We start from the raw sequence: 14,344 nt of genomic DNA on the forward strand, positions 1-14,344 counted from the left end.
CTGGGCTTAAAGTTATAATCATGCATTTGTTCCCCTGGTTATTGCCTCTTTTGCTGTCAACTGGCAAAAACATCTACCATGGAGCTGAAGCATGACTTTCACTTGTGGGGACAGAGAACTATTGTGAAAACAATGTAAACTGTAAAGACCCTGATGCTGGGAACGATTGAGGGCAGGAGGAGAAGGGGGCAACAGAGGATGAGATGGTTGGATGGCATCACTGACTTAATGGACATGAGTTTGAGCAAACTCCGGGAGATGGTGAAGCACAGGGAAGCCTGGTGTGCTGCAGTCCATGGGGTCGCAAAGAGTCAGACATGACTGAATGATTGAAAAACAACAAATGCAAATCATAGAAGGGGCTAGAGAGAGACTTTACTCATTTAATTGATGTTTGCTGAGATGCTGAGAAGTTATGCCGATAGAGATTTTAAGTTAATTCAGAGTATTTCTTTCCTCTATTGTAAAGTCTTTAAAATTAAGAATTAAAAAAAAAAAACACATTTCAGGATTCATACTGTTGCCTATATACGTTCCAGAAAATTTAAGCTTTCCCTGGAATCCCTCTTTAAAAATGATAATAAAAAAGAAACTCTGGTTGTCATCAACAGAGATGAGCATATAAGTTCATGGCTATATACGTGGATGAAGAATAAATAAACACCAAATCATTTCAGATTTAAGTCATTATTAATAGATAGTAGATAAGACTTTGGAAACCCTATAACATATTCACGTGGAGTCCTTTTAATAGACTGTTAACTAGGGGTACTTTATCCCTGGCCAGGAGTCAGTATAAGGCACTTTAAGGAGAACAAACAAGCAAAATCCCCCAATTTAAGTTCTGGGGTTTGGCTAATGTGACTCCTGGATTTAATGACATCGTATCTTGTCATTCAATGGCTCCTACAGGATGTGGATTTTCCATGACCCTGTGTGATAAAGTGGTGAATATGCAGAATGCCAGAGAGCAGTCATTCTCTCCAAAAGAGAGAGAAACTGGAGACAAGAGAAGAGGGATGCAAACATAGGTCAGATGCTGTGAGGTTAACAAGCTGCCTTTGACACAAGCTTTCAACACATCTGATGAGCCTCTGACATGTGGATCCCTCCATGGGAATAACTGTGGGAAGCACGTAGTGGCTGCCTGTTTTATACAGGACAGATATTTTTATTTTGCCAAGGTTTCCATCCTTTCCTAGGGTTGAAATGTCAACTGCCATCTGTCCTCACACTTGAACTGACCACATGCTCCTATGTTACTGGCCTGGCCCTTTTTTGTAGCCTATGAATTAAAAAAAAAAATCCAGACTTTTTAATGCTATTTTCTTGATAAGACTTGGCTTACAATTTTAGCATCTTTAAGGTATAAGGGGTTTGGTGTTTGGGTGTTTGAAAACCTTCCTTTGATTAAAAAGACCACGTCATTTAGTGGTGATAAGAGCATCCGTCTAGCAAGTAGACATTGTTGAATGCTGACCTCTGGACTTCACCTGTCCTGGTCAGTGTTGTCAGGTTCTAACCAGACATCTATGAGTCAGCAACTAGCGACTGGCCACAGTCCATGTCAAGTCACTGACACGAATCGGCAGTTTTCTTTCCTAGTGTCTCACGGCAAATACCATGGCTATGAGGTCACCAAAAGAAAGGACACATAGAGGGCAAAATGCAAATGTGTTATGCCAAGCATTTATAAGAATTACTTTCTGGGACTTCCAAGGTGGTCCAGCGGTTAAGATTTTACCTTCCATCGCAAGGGACTCAGGTTGATCCCTCGTCGGGAAGCTAAGATCCTACATGCCTTACACCAAAACATAAAAATAGAAGCAATATTGTAACACATTCAATAAAGATTTTTTAAAGGGCCCATATAAAAAAAAAGGGATTAATTTTAAAAGTACTTTTTCACTTCTGAAGTTCCATACTGCATTGGCCAAAAAGTAATTCGTGGGGTCATAAGAAAATACCAGTTGGGGCTGACAGAGGGGCAGGAATTGAAACATTTCATATTTATTTATACTCAAATACATTGGTACAGTGTATTTGCCGTGGCTCTAAATAATTTATATTCTCAAATTCATTAAAAACAAGGCAGAATTACTTTAAAACATTGTGTTACCTGAATATGTAACCTTGAACCAAACTTTGCATAGTCACCCATGACCTCGATTAGGTCAGTTGCTTCCTTTGCTATCTTGATGGCCATGATGGAAACGTCACAAGCCAGAGTAGCCTCTGACCTGCTATTTTAGGTGAAGGTTCTTGTTCTCTTGGGAAAACAATACTGCACAACAAACAAGGTTTCAAGGGCCACATTATCAGCCTCATTGAGAAAGCTGTAGGCAGGCCCGGGAACAGCTATTTTCTAAGACCTCTATTACCTAGTATTTGGCAATCAATCCAATATTTCCTCCTTTTAAAGTGTATCTCAGGACTTCCTAGGTGGTGCTTCAGTTCAGTTCAGTTCAGTTCAGTTCAGTTGCTCAGTCGCGTCCAGCTCTTTGCAACCCCATAGACTGCAGCATGCCAGGCCTCCCTATCACCAACTCCGGGAGTTTATTCAAACTCATGTCCACTGAGTCGGTGATGCGATCCAACTATCTCATCCTCTGTCATCCCCTTCTCCTGCCTGCAATCTTTCCCAAAATCAGGGTCTTTTTAAATGAGTCAGCTCTTTGCATCAGGTGGCCAAAGTATTGGAGTTACAGCTTCAGCATTAGTTCTTCCAATGAATATTCAGGACTGATTTGCTTTAGGATGGACTGGTTGGATCTTCTTGCAGTCCAAGGTACACTCAAGAGTCTTCTCCAACACCACAGTTCAAAAGCATCAATTCTTTGGCGCTCAGCTTTCTTTATAGTCCAACTCTCACATCCATACACGACTACTGGAAAAACCATAACTTTGACTAGAGGGACCTTTGTTGGCAAAGTCATGTCTCTGTTTTTTAACATGCTGTCTAGGTCAGTCATAACTTTTCTTCCAAGGAGCAAGCGTCTTGTAATTTCATGGCTGCAGTCACCATCCACAGTGATTTTTGAGCACCCAAAAATAAAGTCAGCCACTGTTTCCACTGTTCCCCCATCTATTTGCCATGAGGTGATGGGACCAGATGCCATGATCTTAGTTTTCTGAATGTTGAGTTTTAAGCCAACTTTTTTACTCTCTTCTTTCACTTTCAGTAAGAGGCTTTTTAGTTCTTCTTTGCTTTCTGCCATAAGGGTGGTATCATCTCCATATCTGAGGTTATTGATATTTCTCCAAGCAATCTTGATTCCAGCTTGTGCTTCATCCAGCCCAGCATTTTTCAGGATGTACTCTGCATATAAGTTAAATAAGCAGGATGACAATATACAGCCTTGACATACTTCTTTCCCAACTTGGAACCAGTCTGTTGTTCCCTGTCCAGTTCTGACTGTTGCTTCTTGACCTGCATACAGATTTCTCAGGAAGCAGCTAGGTGGTCTGGTATTCCCATCTCTTGGAAGAATTTTCCACAATTTGTTGTGATCTACACAGTCAAAGGCTTTGGCATAGTCAATAAAGCAGAAGTAGATGTTTTTCTGGAACTCGCTTGCTTTTTTGATGATCCAGCAGATGTTGGCAATTTGATCTCTGGCTCCTCTGCCTTTTTGAAATCCAGCTTGAACATCTGGAAGTTCACGTATTGCTGAAGCCTGGTTTGGAGAATGTTGAGCACTATTTTGCTAGTGTGTGAGATGAGTGCAATTGTGCAGTAGTTTGAGCTTTCTTTGGAATTGCCTTTCTTTGGGATTAGAATGAAAACTAACATTTTCCGGTCCTATGGCCACTGCTGGCATACTGAATGCAGCATTTTCACAGCATCATCTTTTAGGATTTGAAATAGCTCAATTGGATTTCCATCACCTCCACTAGCTTTGTTCATAGTGATGCTTCCTAAGGCCCACTTGACTTCGCATTCCAGGATGTCTGGCTCTAGGTGAGTGATCATACCATCATGATTATCTGGGTCATGAAGATCTTTTTTGTATAGTTCTTCTGTGTATTCTTGCCACCTCTTCTTAATATCTTCTGCTTCTGTTAAGTCCATATCATTTCTGTCCTTTATTGTGTCCATCTTTGCATGAAAAGTTCCCTTGGTATCCTAGGTGGCGCTAGTGGAAAAGAATCCACCTGCCTACGCAGGAGATACAAGAAAACACAGGTTTGGTCCCTGGGTCAGAATACAAAAACCCACATGTGTATGATTCCATTTATATGAAATGTCCAAAATAGGTAAATACAGAGAAATAGAAAGCAGATTGGCAGTTCCTAGGGGCTAGAAGGGGTGAATACGGAGCAACTGTTTAATGGGTACAGAGTTTTCTTTTGGGGTGATGATAATGTTTTGGAACTATACAGAGGTGATGGTTGGATGATGTTGTGAATGTACTTAACATTTACTTTAAAATGGTTAATTTTATGTTACATGAATTTCAATTAAAAAAAATCTGTACCAACAAGTTTTGTCCTTGCACTTAATTAAGCTGTAAACTTTAACCTGGTGAGGAGTTTTATGATAAATCTTTAACTGGCTATGGTCAGACAGCATACTGGGCTCTTGCCAAAGAGGAAATCATACTTGAGTTTTACGTCAGTTTCTCAGATCCAGTACTCATTAGCCAACATCAGCTCATTGACACTATTCCAAAGATAGGAAGAAGAAAAGAAGGGGTAGAATGTCAGTTTCAGCCCTTTCATCATGTGACCAGTCACTTAATACACACACAACTGAGGGTCACAGCAAGGGCAAACTGCAAGACTTCAGTCTGGAATGGGCCTTTTAGTTTTTAAATTTAACATTATGCTATTTTTGAGGTGCTTTTGTTTTAAATAGGTAGTACATACACATGAGTAATTTGTTTTTCATACAATAAAAATTGTATGGAATAAAAATTCCTTTCCTTCTGCATCTCCCAGCGACTCCTGCCTTTCTTCTGGAAAAAAGTACTAAGAGTAATTTCTCAGTATTCTTCTGAGAACAGACTATAGGAATACACAACTGTAGCTATACACAATAATCCTTTGAACAGCTAAATCATTACTGCTGCTGAAAAATTAAACTGGGGAATAACCACTCTTCTAATCATTAAAATTCTAGTTTTATTGATGAGCTGTCAGAAGATGTGGGTCTTATTACATAAAAGTCATATCTAATGAAATGAAAATAGCAAATAACACAATACCAGTAACTTTACAACCCCTGAAACATTTTTTTGTACCCATGTTCACTTTTTGTCCTAAGTTGGACCCATTTCCTATAAGTCAGGAACTTTTCTTCTTTACTTGCAACTGAGATAATCCAGGTTCTGGTTAAGTGAAAACATAATGTCACTCTGGTATCTTTATGTCTGACTCCTAATTCTAAGAGATTTCAGTCTGAAAAATCTAAACATTAATGCTCTACTTTGCAATATACCTCATCCTTCTGCAATGAATCTCTGACTGCTATGTAAATGGCAAACTCTCAATACTACAATCCACACCCAATAGAGCAATATTGGAACTTCCTTGTCAGGTTAGACTCGGTCCCTCTAGGCCATGGGCTGGCACCCTCAGCTCCCGGAGAGGTGAGGCCTGTCTCAACCTCTCACTCAAAGTTGGGAAATACATCCCCTGACACTCCTACTTAAAAAACCCAAAGGCATGATGCTGTCATCAGCCAAATTATCTAAAGCAATAACTCCTTTCCCTTTTATAAAATAAGAGGAAAAATTTGTAAACAAGATGAGAAGATGAACGTTTAAACCTGCCAATACACCTTGTCCTCATGCACCCAAGCTGTACTATGTAATTTTTACAAAACCACAAGAGCTATATCACCACCGTCATTCAAGTAGCATTCAGGACTCAACATTCTGGACCTGGGAGCTGACATTTACTGCCTCAGAAGCTCTCCTGGGATGGCATCAATTTACCCACTAAATGAACATTCATGTACTTGCTACATGCACAGTGCTATTCATAGGGACAAAAGGAAAAAAAAAACAGCCCTGTCATTAGGTAGCTCATAAGCTGGTTGGAGAGATAAAATACAAAGAACCAGTGAGACTGTATAGTAATAACCAACTCAGTAGAAAAGGAGAGCAATTTTGGCCAGGACACATGTGAACTGGCCCTGTAGCCAGGGGCCTAAGCAAATTCAAAGCTTTCAGCCTTGTGTGTGAGACACTCAAAAAAAAAAATGATTTTTGACAAGAAGACACATGAACAAAATGCTACGGGAAGAATTTATTAGAAATTATACACGTGTCTATAGCATTTAGAGCTAAATCCAGAAGCATGTCCATCAAAATGCTAATAGAGGTGATCTCACTGTGATGGGGTTTCAGGTGATTTTTAATCTCCTTTTTTGTACTTTTCTGTAATATTTGTATTGTTTTACAATGAATATTTAAACCCATTCAAAAAGAGAGGATTGTTATTAGCTCTGTTCAGAGATAAAGATAGCTTTGATTCAATTTCCAGAATATTTGTCTAGGGCTTTATGTGCCAGACCTTGTAGAAAAGAGAAAAACAGCAGGGTCCTTATCTTTAATGAGTTCATTATCTTGGTGGTGGAGGTAGGCACACATAAATAGTTAAAATGCAACAGACCACACATCAGGGTTGATTTCTTAACTGTGACAAACATATCATACGAATACATGATGCTGGCTGTGTAATGAAGAATTTGGCTGGTGCCTGAAACACAATAGGTGCTCAAAGAAATGTTCATTGAATAAATGCGTAACATCCATATCTTTCTTTGACATCATCTTTTCATTCATCTTTCTCATCTTTTCTCAGAGCCACTGCCACAATCAACGGTCTCCTGATCACTGATGCCAAATCACTGATTTTGCACACCGCTATTGCCATCACTGGGGCTTCCCCATGGCTCAGCAGTAAAAAAAAAAAAAAAAAATCCACCTGCAATGCAGGAGGAGGCTTGGAGACAAGGATATGATCCTTGGGTCAAGAAGATCCCCTGGAGAAGGTAATGGTAACCCACTCTGGTAATCTTGACTGGAAAACCCCATGGGAAAAGAAGCCTGGTGAGCTAGAGTCTATGGGGTCACAGAAGAGTTGGAAATGACTGAGTGACTAAACAACAATAGCCATCACCACCTTAATCTTTGCTGCTTTCCTCTGGTCATCTTCCAGGTTAAACCAAGCTCCACATTGCCAAGCTCCTCAAGGCCGACAGAGGCCTGGCCCTCTCGCTCTAACTTTCCCACTTCTCTTCTCAGGAGGTGGAAGAACAAAATCTTTGTCTGGGTCCCCCATGTGCTGTTTTAATAAGTACCCTCCCCACATTAAGACTGTTCATCCCTGTAGTATCTTATTTAATTCTCATAACAACCTTTAAGAGTAACTATTATCCAGTTTTCAGATGAGAACCTGAAGGTTCTGAGACATCCAGTAACTTGCCCATGACTCCATGTTTAGGAGAAGGTAAGACCAGGAGTAAAAGCCAGGCTCTGGAATATAGAGGCCACATTTTAAACTGTTAGGTTATGCTCTCTCTTTCTGTTCCTTTCCGGTTCAAATTCTCTCTAAGCGCAAGTTCTAGTCTCATAACTTCCTTAAGGACCAATGGTCAACATCTGGATGAGCTTATTAGGTGTCATGCATCTTTTAAGTACTTTCATTTACATAAATTCCCACAACACCCAATGAGAAAGGAACCATTATTGTTTCCCATTTTATAGGCAAAGAAATGCAAGTAGAGATTGAATTCTCAAGGTCACACAGCATTGTAGAACTGGGATAAACACTATCAATCTGTCCAGAACCCATACTCTTTAGCAGTGCCCTGCCAAGCCTCCTCTGCCATCCTATCCTCCAGCAACAAAGTGTCTCAAGAAAGAGGGGCTGATCTGCTTTGGAGACTCTGCCATAAGACATATCACTATGAGTCAAAATCCAACAATCCATGGATTGTTTGTGTGCATGTGTTCTTGCCTTCATTGGTTTTCCATATTGGTAGAAAATATCAGATGAACATAAAAGACAGCCACCGTGAACACCAAAGTGAAAAAAACAGCACAGTCACAAAAAATTGAGACTGTCCTACACAAAAATTCATAAGTCATTGCCTAAATAGTAAGTTCTTGTTTTATAAATATTCACTACTTTTATCTGTTTACTTATTTAATCGTACAAGGTAGGTCCCTATCGCCATCCCATTTTACAAATGAGAATCTGAAGGATGGAGAGCTAAGGAGAGGACTAGAGCCAGTGCGTGACCCAGGCAGTCAGACACCAGTATCAGATCATCACCACTCCACCTACAGTCTCAGCAGACAGTCCCACTCAACCCACAGATGCTTTTAAGAGAAAGAACATAGACAGAAGAAAAATTATACCGCAACTATTAAAAGTTATTGCACCAAAGAGAAAAGTAACATAATTGAAAAATTCATCCTCCCCTTTGAAAACATGTGCGTGACTATTTATCTGAAAAGATTTCAATTCAGTCCGAGTACAGCTTTGCTCCAATACCTGTGGGAGTTCCAATTGCAGCTGGAACAATGACAGTGCTATACAGGGTAGGGAAAGGAGAGGAAGATGGCTTTGGATGTATATGTGTGTGGGTGTTCATCGCATCAATCTGCCAAGCCCACACACAATCAGACACCAGTCAGACACCCTCTGAAATGGAAAGGGTGATTGTAGACAGCAACCCACTTCTGCTTGGATGCCCGAAATAGACCAGAGCTGTGCAGGAAGCAACATCCAAACCCAACTCCCTGCCCTCTAGATTGTCACATGTTGACTCTCCCTCACATGGCTCCTTAACCCATGAGAACCTGTCCCTCAATTACTAGCAGACATGAAGAATGGAGTGGAGTTAGGCTTTACAGGAGTGTCAATAACCTTCTGGAAGACTGTCAGGCTCTCTGGACATACATTTTCATTTCTAAAGTATGGATCAGCTAGACATGGGCAACTGATTTTTTTTCTTAATAGTAAAAGCAGTCTAACAAATGTTCATCATAACCCTGTGAGGCAACGTTTACTGTTATCTCCATGATATATAATGTTTGTTGCTTATTGCATTAGACTGTATGAAGCAAAAGTTTTAACCAATTCAAGGGCAATCATCTTTCAATGAAGGTAGTGTGTTTCTATGAATCACTTGCTGATGGTTTTCATTCACCAAACCTTGCTACACCAGGGAGGCAACTCTGTCACATAGAAAGCGCATAGCCCTTGGAGGCAGACACCTGGGTAAATCTGCAGACAAGTCAGATCATTGCTCCAAGACTCAGCACCTCATCTTTGGAAGTCAGAGAGTGATACCTACACTGCGAGATAATTATCAGGGATGGTAACGTGGCATCTGGAGCCTGGGTTCATATCCCAGAATCACCACTGTGTGATCTTGGGCAAATTATTTAACCTCTGAAGAAGTTGAAGTTGAATGGTTCTATGAAGACCTACAAGACCTTCTAGAACTAACACCCCAAAATGATGTCCTTTTCATTATATGGGACTGGAATGCAAAAGTAGGAAGTCAAGAAATACCTGGGGTAACAGGCAAATTTGGCCTTGGAGTACAGAATGAAGCAGCGCAAAGGTTAACAGGGTTTTGCCAAGAGAGCGCACTGGTCATAGCAAACACCCTCTTCCAGCAACACAAGAGAAGACTCTACACATGGACATCACCAGATGGTCAATACCAAAATCAGATTGATTATATTCTTTGCAGCCAAAGATGCAGAAACTCTATACAGTCAGCAAAAACAAGACCAGGAGCTGACTGTGGCTCAGATCATGAACAACTTATTGCCAAATTCAGATTTAAATTGAAGAAAGTAGGGAAAACCACTAGACCATCCAAGTATGACCTAAATCAAATCCCTTACAATTATACAGTGGATGTGAGAAATAGATTCAAGGGATTAGATCTGATAGACAGAGTGCCTGAAGAATTATGGCTGGAGGTTCCTGACATTGTACAGGAGGCAGGGATCAAGACCAACCCCAAGAAAAAGAAATGCAAAAAGGCAAAATGGTTGTCTGAGGAGGCCTTACAAATAGCTGTGAATAGAAGAGAACTGAAAGGCAAAGGACAGGAAAGATATACCCATTTGAATGCAGAGTTCCAAAGAATAGCAAGGAGACATAAGAAAGCCTTCCTCAGTGATCAATGCAAAGAAATAGAGGAAAACGATAGAATGGGAAAGCCTAGGGATCTCTTCAAGAAAAGTAGAGATACCAAGGGAACATGTCATGCAAAGATGGGCACAATAAAGGACAGAAATGGTATGGACCTAACAGAAGCAGAAGATATTAAGAAGAGGTGACAAGAATACACAGAAGAACTATACAAAAAAGATCTTCATGACCCAAATAATCATGATGGTGTGATCACTCACCTAGAGCCAGACATCCTGGAATGTGAAGTCAAGCGGGCCTTAGGAAGCATCACTATGAACAAAGTAGTGGAGGTGATGGAAATCCAATTGAGCTATTTCAAATCCTAAAAGATGATGCTGTGAAAGTGCTGCACTCAGTATGCCAGCAAATTTGGAAAACTCAGCAGTGGCCACAGGACTGGAAAATGTTAGTTTTCATTCCAATCCCAAAGAAAGGCAATGCCAAAGAAAGCTCAAACTACTGCACAATTGCACTCATCTCACACGCTAGCAAAGTAGTGCTCAACATTCTCCAAACCAGGCTTCAGCAATATGTGAACTTCCAGATGTTCAAGCTGGATTTCAAAAAGGCAGAGGAACCAGAGATCAAATTGCCAACATCTATTGGATCAAAGAAAAAGCAAGAGAGTTCCAGAAAAACATGACTTCTGCTTTACTGACTATGCCAAAGCCTTTGACTGTGTGGATCACAACAAACTGTGGAAAATTCTTCAAGAGATGGGAATTTCTTACAGAGATGGGAAGAGACCAGACCACCTGAACTGCCTCCTGAGAAATCTGTATGCAGGTCAGGAAGCAACAGTTAGAACTGGACATGGAGCAACACACTGGTTCCAAATCGGCAAGGAGTACATCAAGGCTGTATATTGTCACCCTGCTTATTTAACTTATACGCAGAGTACATCATGAGAAACACTGGGCTGGATGAAGCACAAGCTGAAATCAGGATTGCCAGGAGACATATCAATAACCTCAGATGTGCAGATGACACCACACTTATGGCAGAAAGCGAGGAAGAACTAAAGATGATGAAAGTGAAAGAGGAGCATGAAAAAGTTGGCTTAAAACTCAACGTTCAGAAAACTAAGATCATGGCATCTGGTCCCATCACTTCATGGCAAATAGATGGGGAAACGGTGGAAACAGTGAGAGACTTTATTTTTGGGTGCTCCAAAATCACTGCAGATGGTGACTTCAGCCTTAAAATTATAAGTCACTTGCTCCTTGGAAGAAAAGTTATCACCAACCTAGACAGCATATTAAAAAGCAGAGACATTACTTTGCCAACAAAGGTCCATCTAGTCAAAGCTATGGTTTTTCCAGTAGTCATGTATGGATGTGAGAGTTGGACCATAAAGAAGGCTGAATGCTGAAGAACTGATGCTTTTGAACTGTGGTGTTGAAGAAGACTCTTGAAAGTTCCTTGGACAGCAAGAAGATCCAACCAGTCCATCCTAAAGGAAATCAGTCCTGAATATTCATCGAAAAGACTGATGATGAAGCTGAAACTTCAATACTTTGGCTACCTGATGTGGAGAACTGACTCATTTGAAAAAACCCTAATGCTGGGAAAGATTGAAGGCAGGAGGAGAGGGGGACCACAGAGGATGAGATGGTTGGATGGCATCACTGACTCAATGGACATGAGTTTGAGTAAATTCCGGGAGTTGGTGATGGACAGGGAGGCCTGGCGTGCTGCAGTCCATGGGGTCACAAAGAGCCAGACACGACTGAGCGACTGAACTGAACTGTCGCCCTTTGCTTCTTCATCTGTGAAAAGTGGATAGCTTTAGTGCCAACCTTTAGGGTGGTCATAAGAATTAAATAAGTTCAAATTTGTAGACCAGTTATGCAATGCCTGATCACATGAGTACTATGTGAATGTTTGAAGAAGACAATAAGATAAATAAAAAAGAGAAGAATTATTATAATGTGGAAGGAAGCAGTAAGCAGGGTGCCCAAGACATCATGGGCATCCCACTGGGAGTTCTCCCTAAATCAGAGCAATACAGACATGGCGGCTCCTGCACATTTACAGAGTAAGCACAAATGGAGGCTGTTTTGTGTAAATTCTCATCACGTTATTGACTTGTCTTCTGTTGATCACTCTTTACTTCTTCTCTCCCTCTCTCACTGTCTTCGCCTCCTATTCCGTGACGATGGAAAACCAGCCACAGAATATGAAATAAAATTTCAGTTCAGAAGTGCAAACATTTTTGAAAGAACATTTCAAAGGAAAAAGAAAACCTTGGGTCTCTAATTACTTTTATCACCACTGTGAACATATCAAAGAAGCATTTCATTTTTTGTGCTTTCCTTTAGGAAGCTTTGCCAAGTTAAGAAAATTTTTAAAAAATAAGAATCAAAGTAACCTCAATATAGTTTTAAAGTATAGGGCATTTCTTAAAGAATTGCAAAGAACAAACAAGTGTTCTCTAATTATGCTCCAATGAATTTTAGAAACTTGCTGAAAATTCCCTTGCTCTTGTATTTGTTTGCCTGTCTCCTTTGGGTATTTTGCATGTGTGTATCCATATATAAGAGTTCTCTTTTTGACAGACACCCACACCCACATGCCCCAGAAATGCTGTTTGAGTACTTATCTAAATAGATGAGTACTTATTGAAAATAAAAATGTTCTGACCAAAACAGCAGCACAGAGAAAAGGATTTCATCCACTGAGAGCAAACGAGAAAAAATAAATTTAAAAAATAGGATTTGGACCAATAATTTGTATATATGCAATAAATGTCAAATCTAACATTAGAAATGTAATGAATTTGAGTATGATACATTTTTGCACTTGGAATTTTAATTGCTTTTTTATGTGCATAATGACTATTCATATAAAAGAAAATAAAGATAAAGCAAAACAATGTTTATTAAAAATCAGAATAACCATTTTGGTGGAGTTATGATTAGAAATATGGTCCCAAATTACCTGAAGGAAAAGGACCAAAAGCCTTCAAAAATATCTTGGTTCTATTTCTTAAACCGAACAATGAGGAGTCTTAGATGAAACAAAGACAGCCCCAAATCAGGAGTCAGGAGACCTGCCTCTAACAAGCTACCTATGATTGGGCAACTTGTGTGACTTTGGGCCCGAATTTCCTCACCTATCAAGAAATACAGTTGGACTAAAGGACTCCGCAGAATCTGAGGACACAGTCATTCCTATTCTAAGTCTATGGATATGATCTTCTGTTATAGCTGTCATCTGATTCTGGGACCCATGCAAGTCTCTTTTTCTTTGCTTTTCTTAAAGGTTTTTTTTTTTTTTTTTTTTTTTTAATGTGGACCATTTTTAAAGCCTTTATTGAATTTGTTACAATATTGCTTGTTTTTATGTTTAGTTTTTTGGCTATGAGGCATGTGGAATCTTAGCTCCCTGAACAGGGCTTGAACCTGCACCCCCTGCATTGGAAGGTGAAGCATTACCACAGCACCACCAGGGAAGTCCCAGTCCTTTTTTCCTTAACTATACTGAAGAACTCCTTCAATGTTTATGGTAACATACTTTCAAAGCAAGCCTTCTCAATCAAGGGGGTTGGGGTGCCTGTTCCCACACCAGGTCACCTTCCCAGTGACGTTCATAGGGCAGAGTAGGTAAGAAGAGTGAAGGACCTGAGACTCTGTTAGGGGTCTAGGATTGTGCCCTGTTTATCAGCCCTTATCCTACCCAGCTGCTGTTATTTAACAAGAGGGCAGATAAATCCACATGATAAGGATCTGATCATGTGTATTGAATAAGATGCACTAATACATTTCTTTCTTTTTTCCCAATGGTCAAAATCCAATTTCTATGCAAATGCTTTTGGGTCATAACATTCCTATTTTTAACAGGTATAAATCTTCTACTTTAACAGGAAGATTTGGAATTGCTGTTATAAATGACACAAAACTCCTCCAGAGCAGAAGTGGCTTATCTCATTCTTAGGTGCTGAGACTGGCAGGGCTTCAAGGCATTTGTTCTCCAAGGACGGGCGCAATCCACGGAAACGGAGGCAAATCTCTAGTCCATGTCTTAACGCCCCAGGAAGGAGCGGGAAGGAGAGCTTGGTGCTCCGAGTTCAGAATCCCTCTCAGTTCATCGTGAATTGACCTACTCAATGTTATTTATTAGAAGAAATACTTCAATTGGCCACTGTTTTTATTTGGAGGGAAGTTGGCTTTCT

General features: G+C 40.2%; 1 protein-coding gene across 9 annotated transcripts in view; it reads right to left on the reverse strand.

Annotated features, from left to right (window-relative positions):
• Positions 1 to 14,344, reverse strand: part of ABLIM1 (actin binding LIM protein 1) — a 325,950-nt gene that overhangs the window by 116,294 nt on the left and 195,312 nt on the right. The window lies entirely within an intron of this gene.

This window comes from Odocoileus virginianus, chromosome 7, assembly GCF_023699985.2.
Source record: "Odocoileus virginianus isolate 20LAN1187 ecotype Illinois chromosome 7, Ovbor_1.2, whole genome shotgun sequence".
In the NCBI taxonomy this organism is placed as follows: Eukaryota; Metazoa; Chordata; class Mammalia; order Artiodactyla; family Cervidae; genus Odocoileus; species Odocoileus virginianus.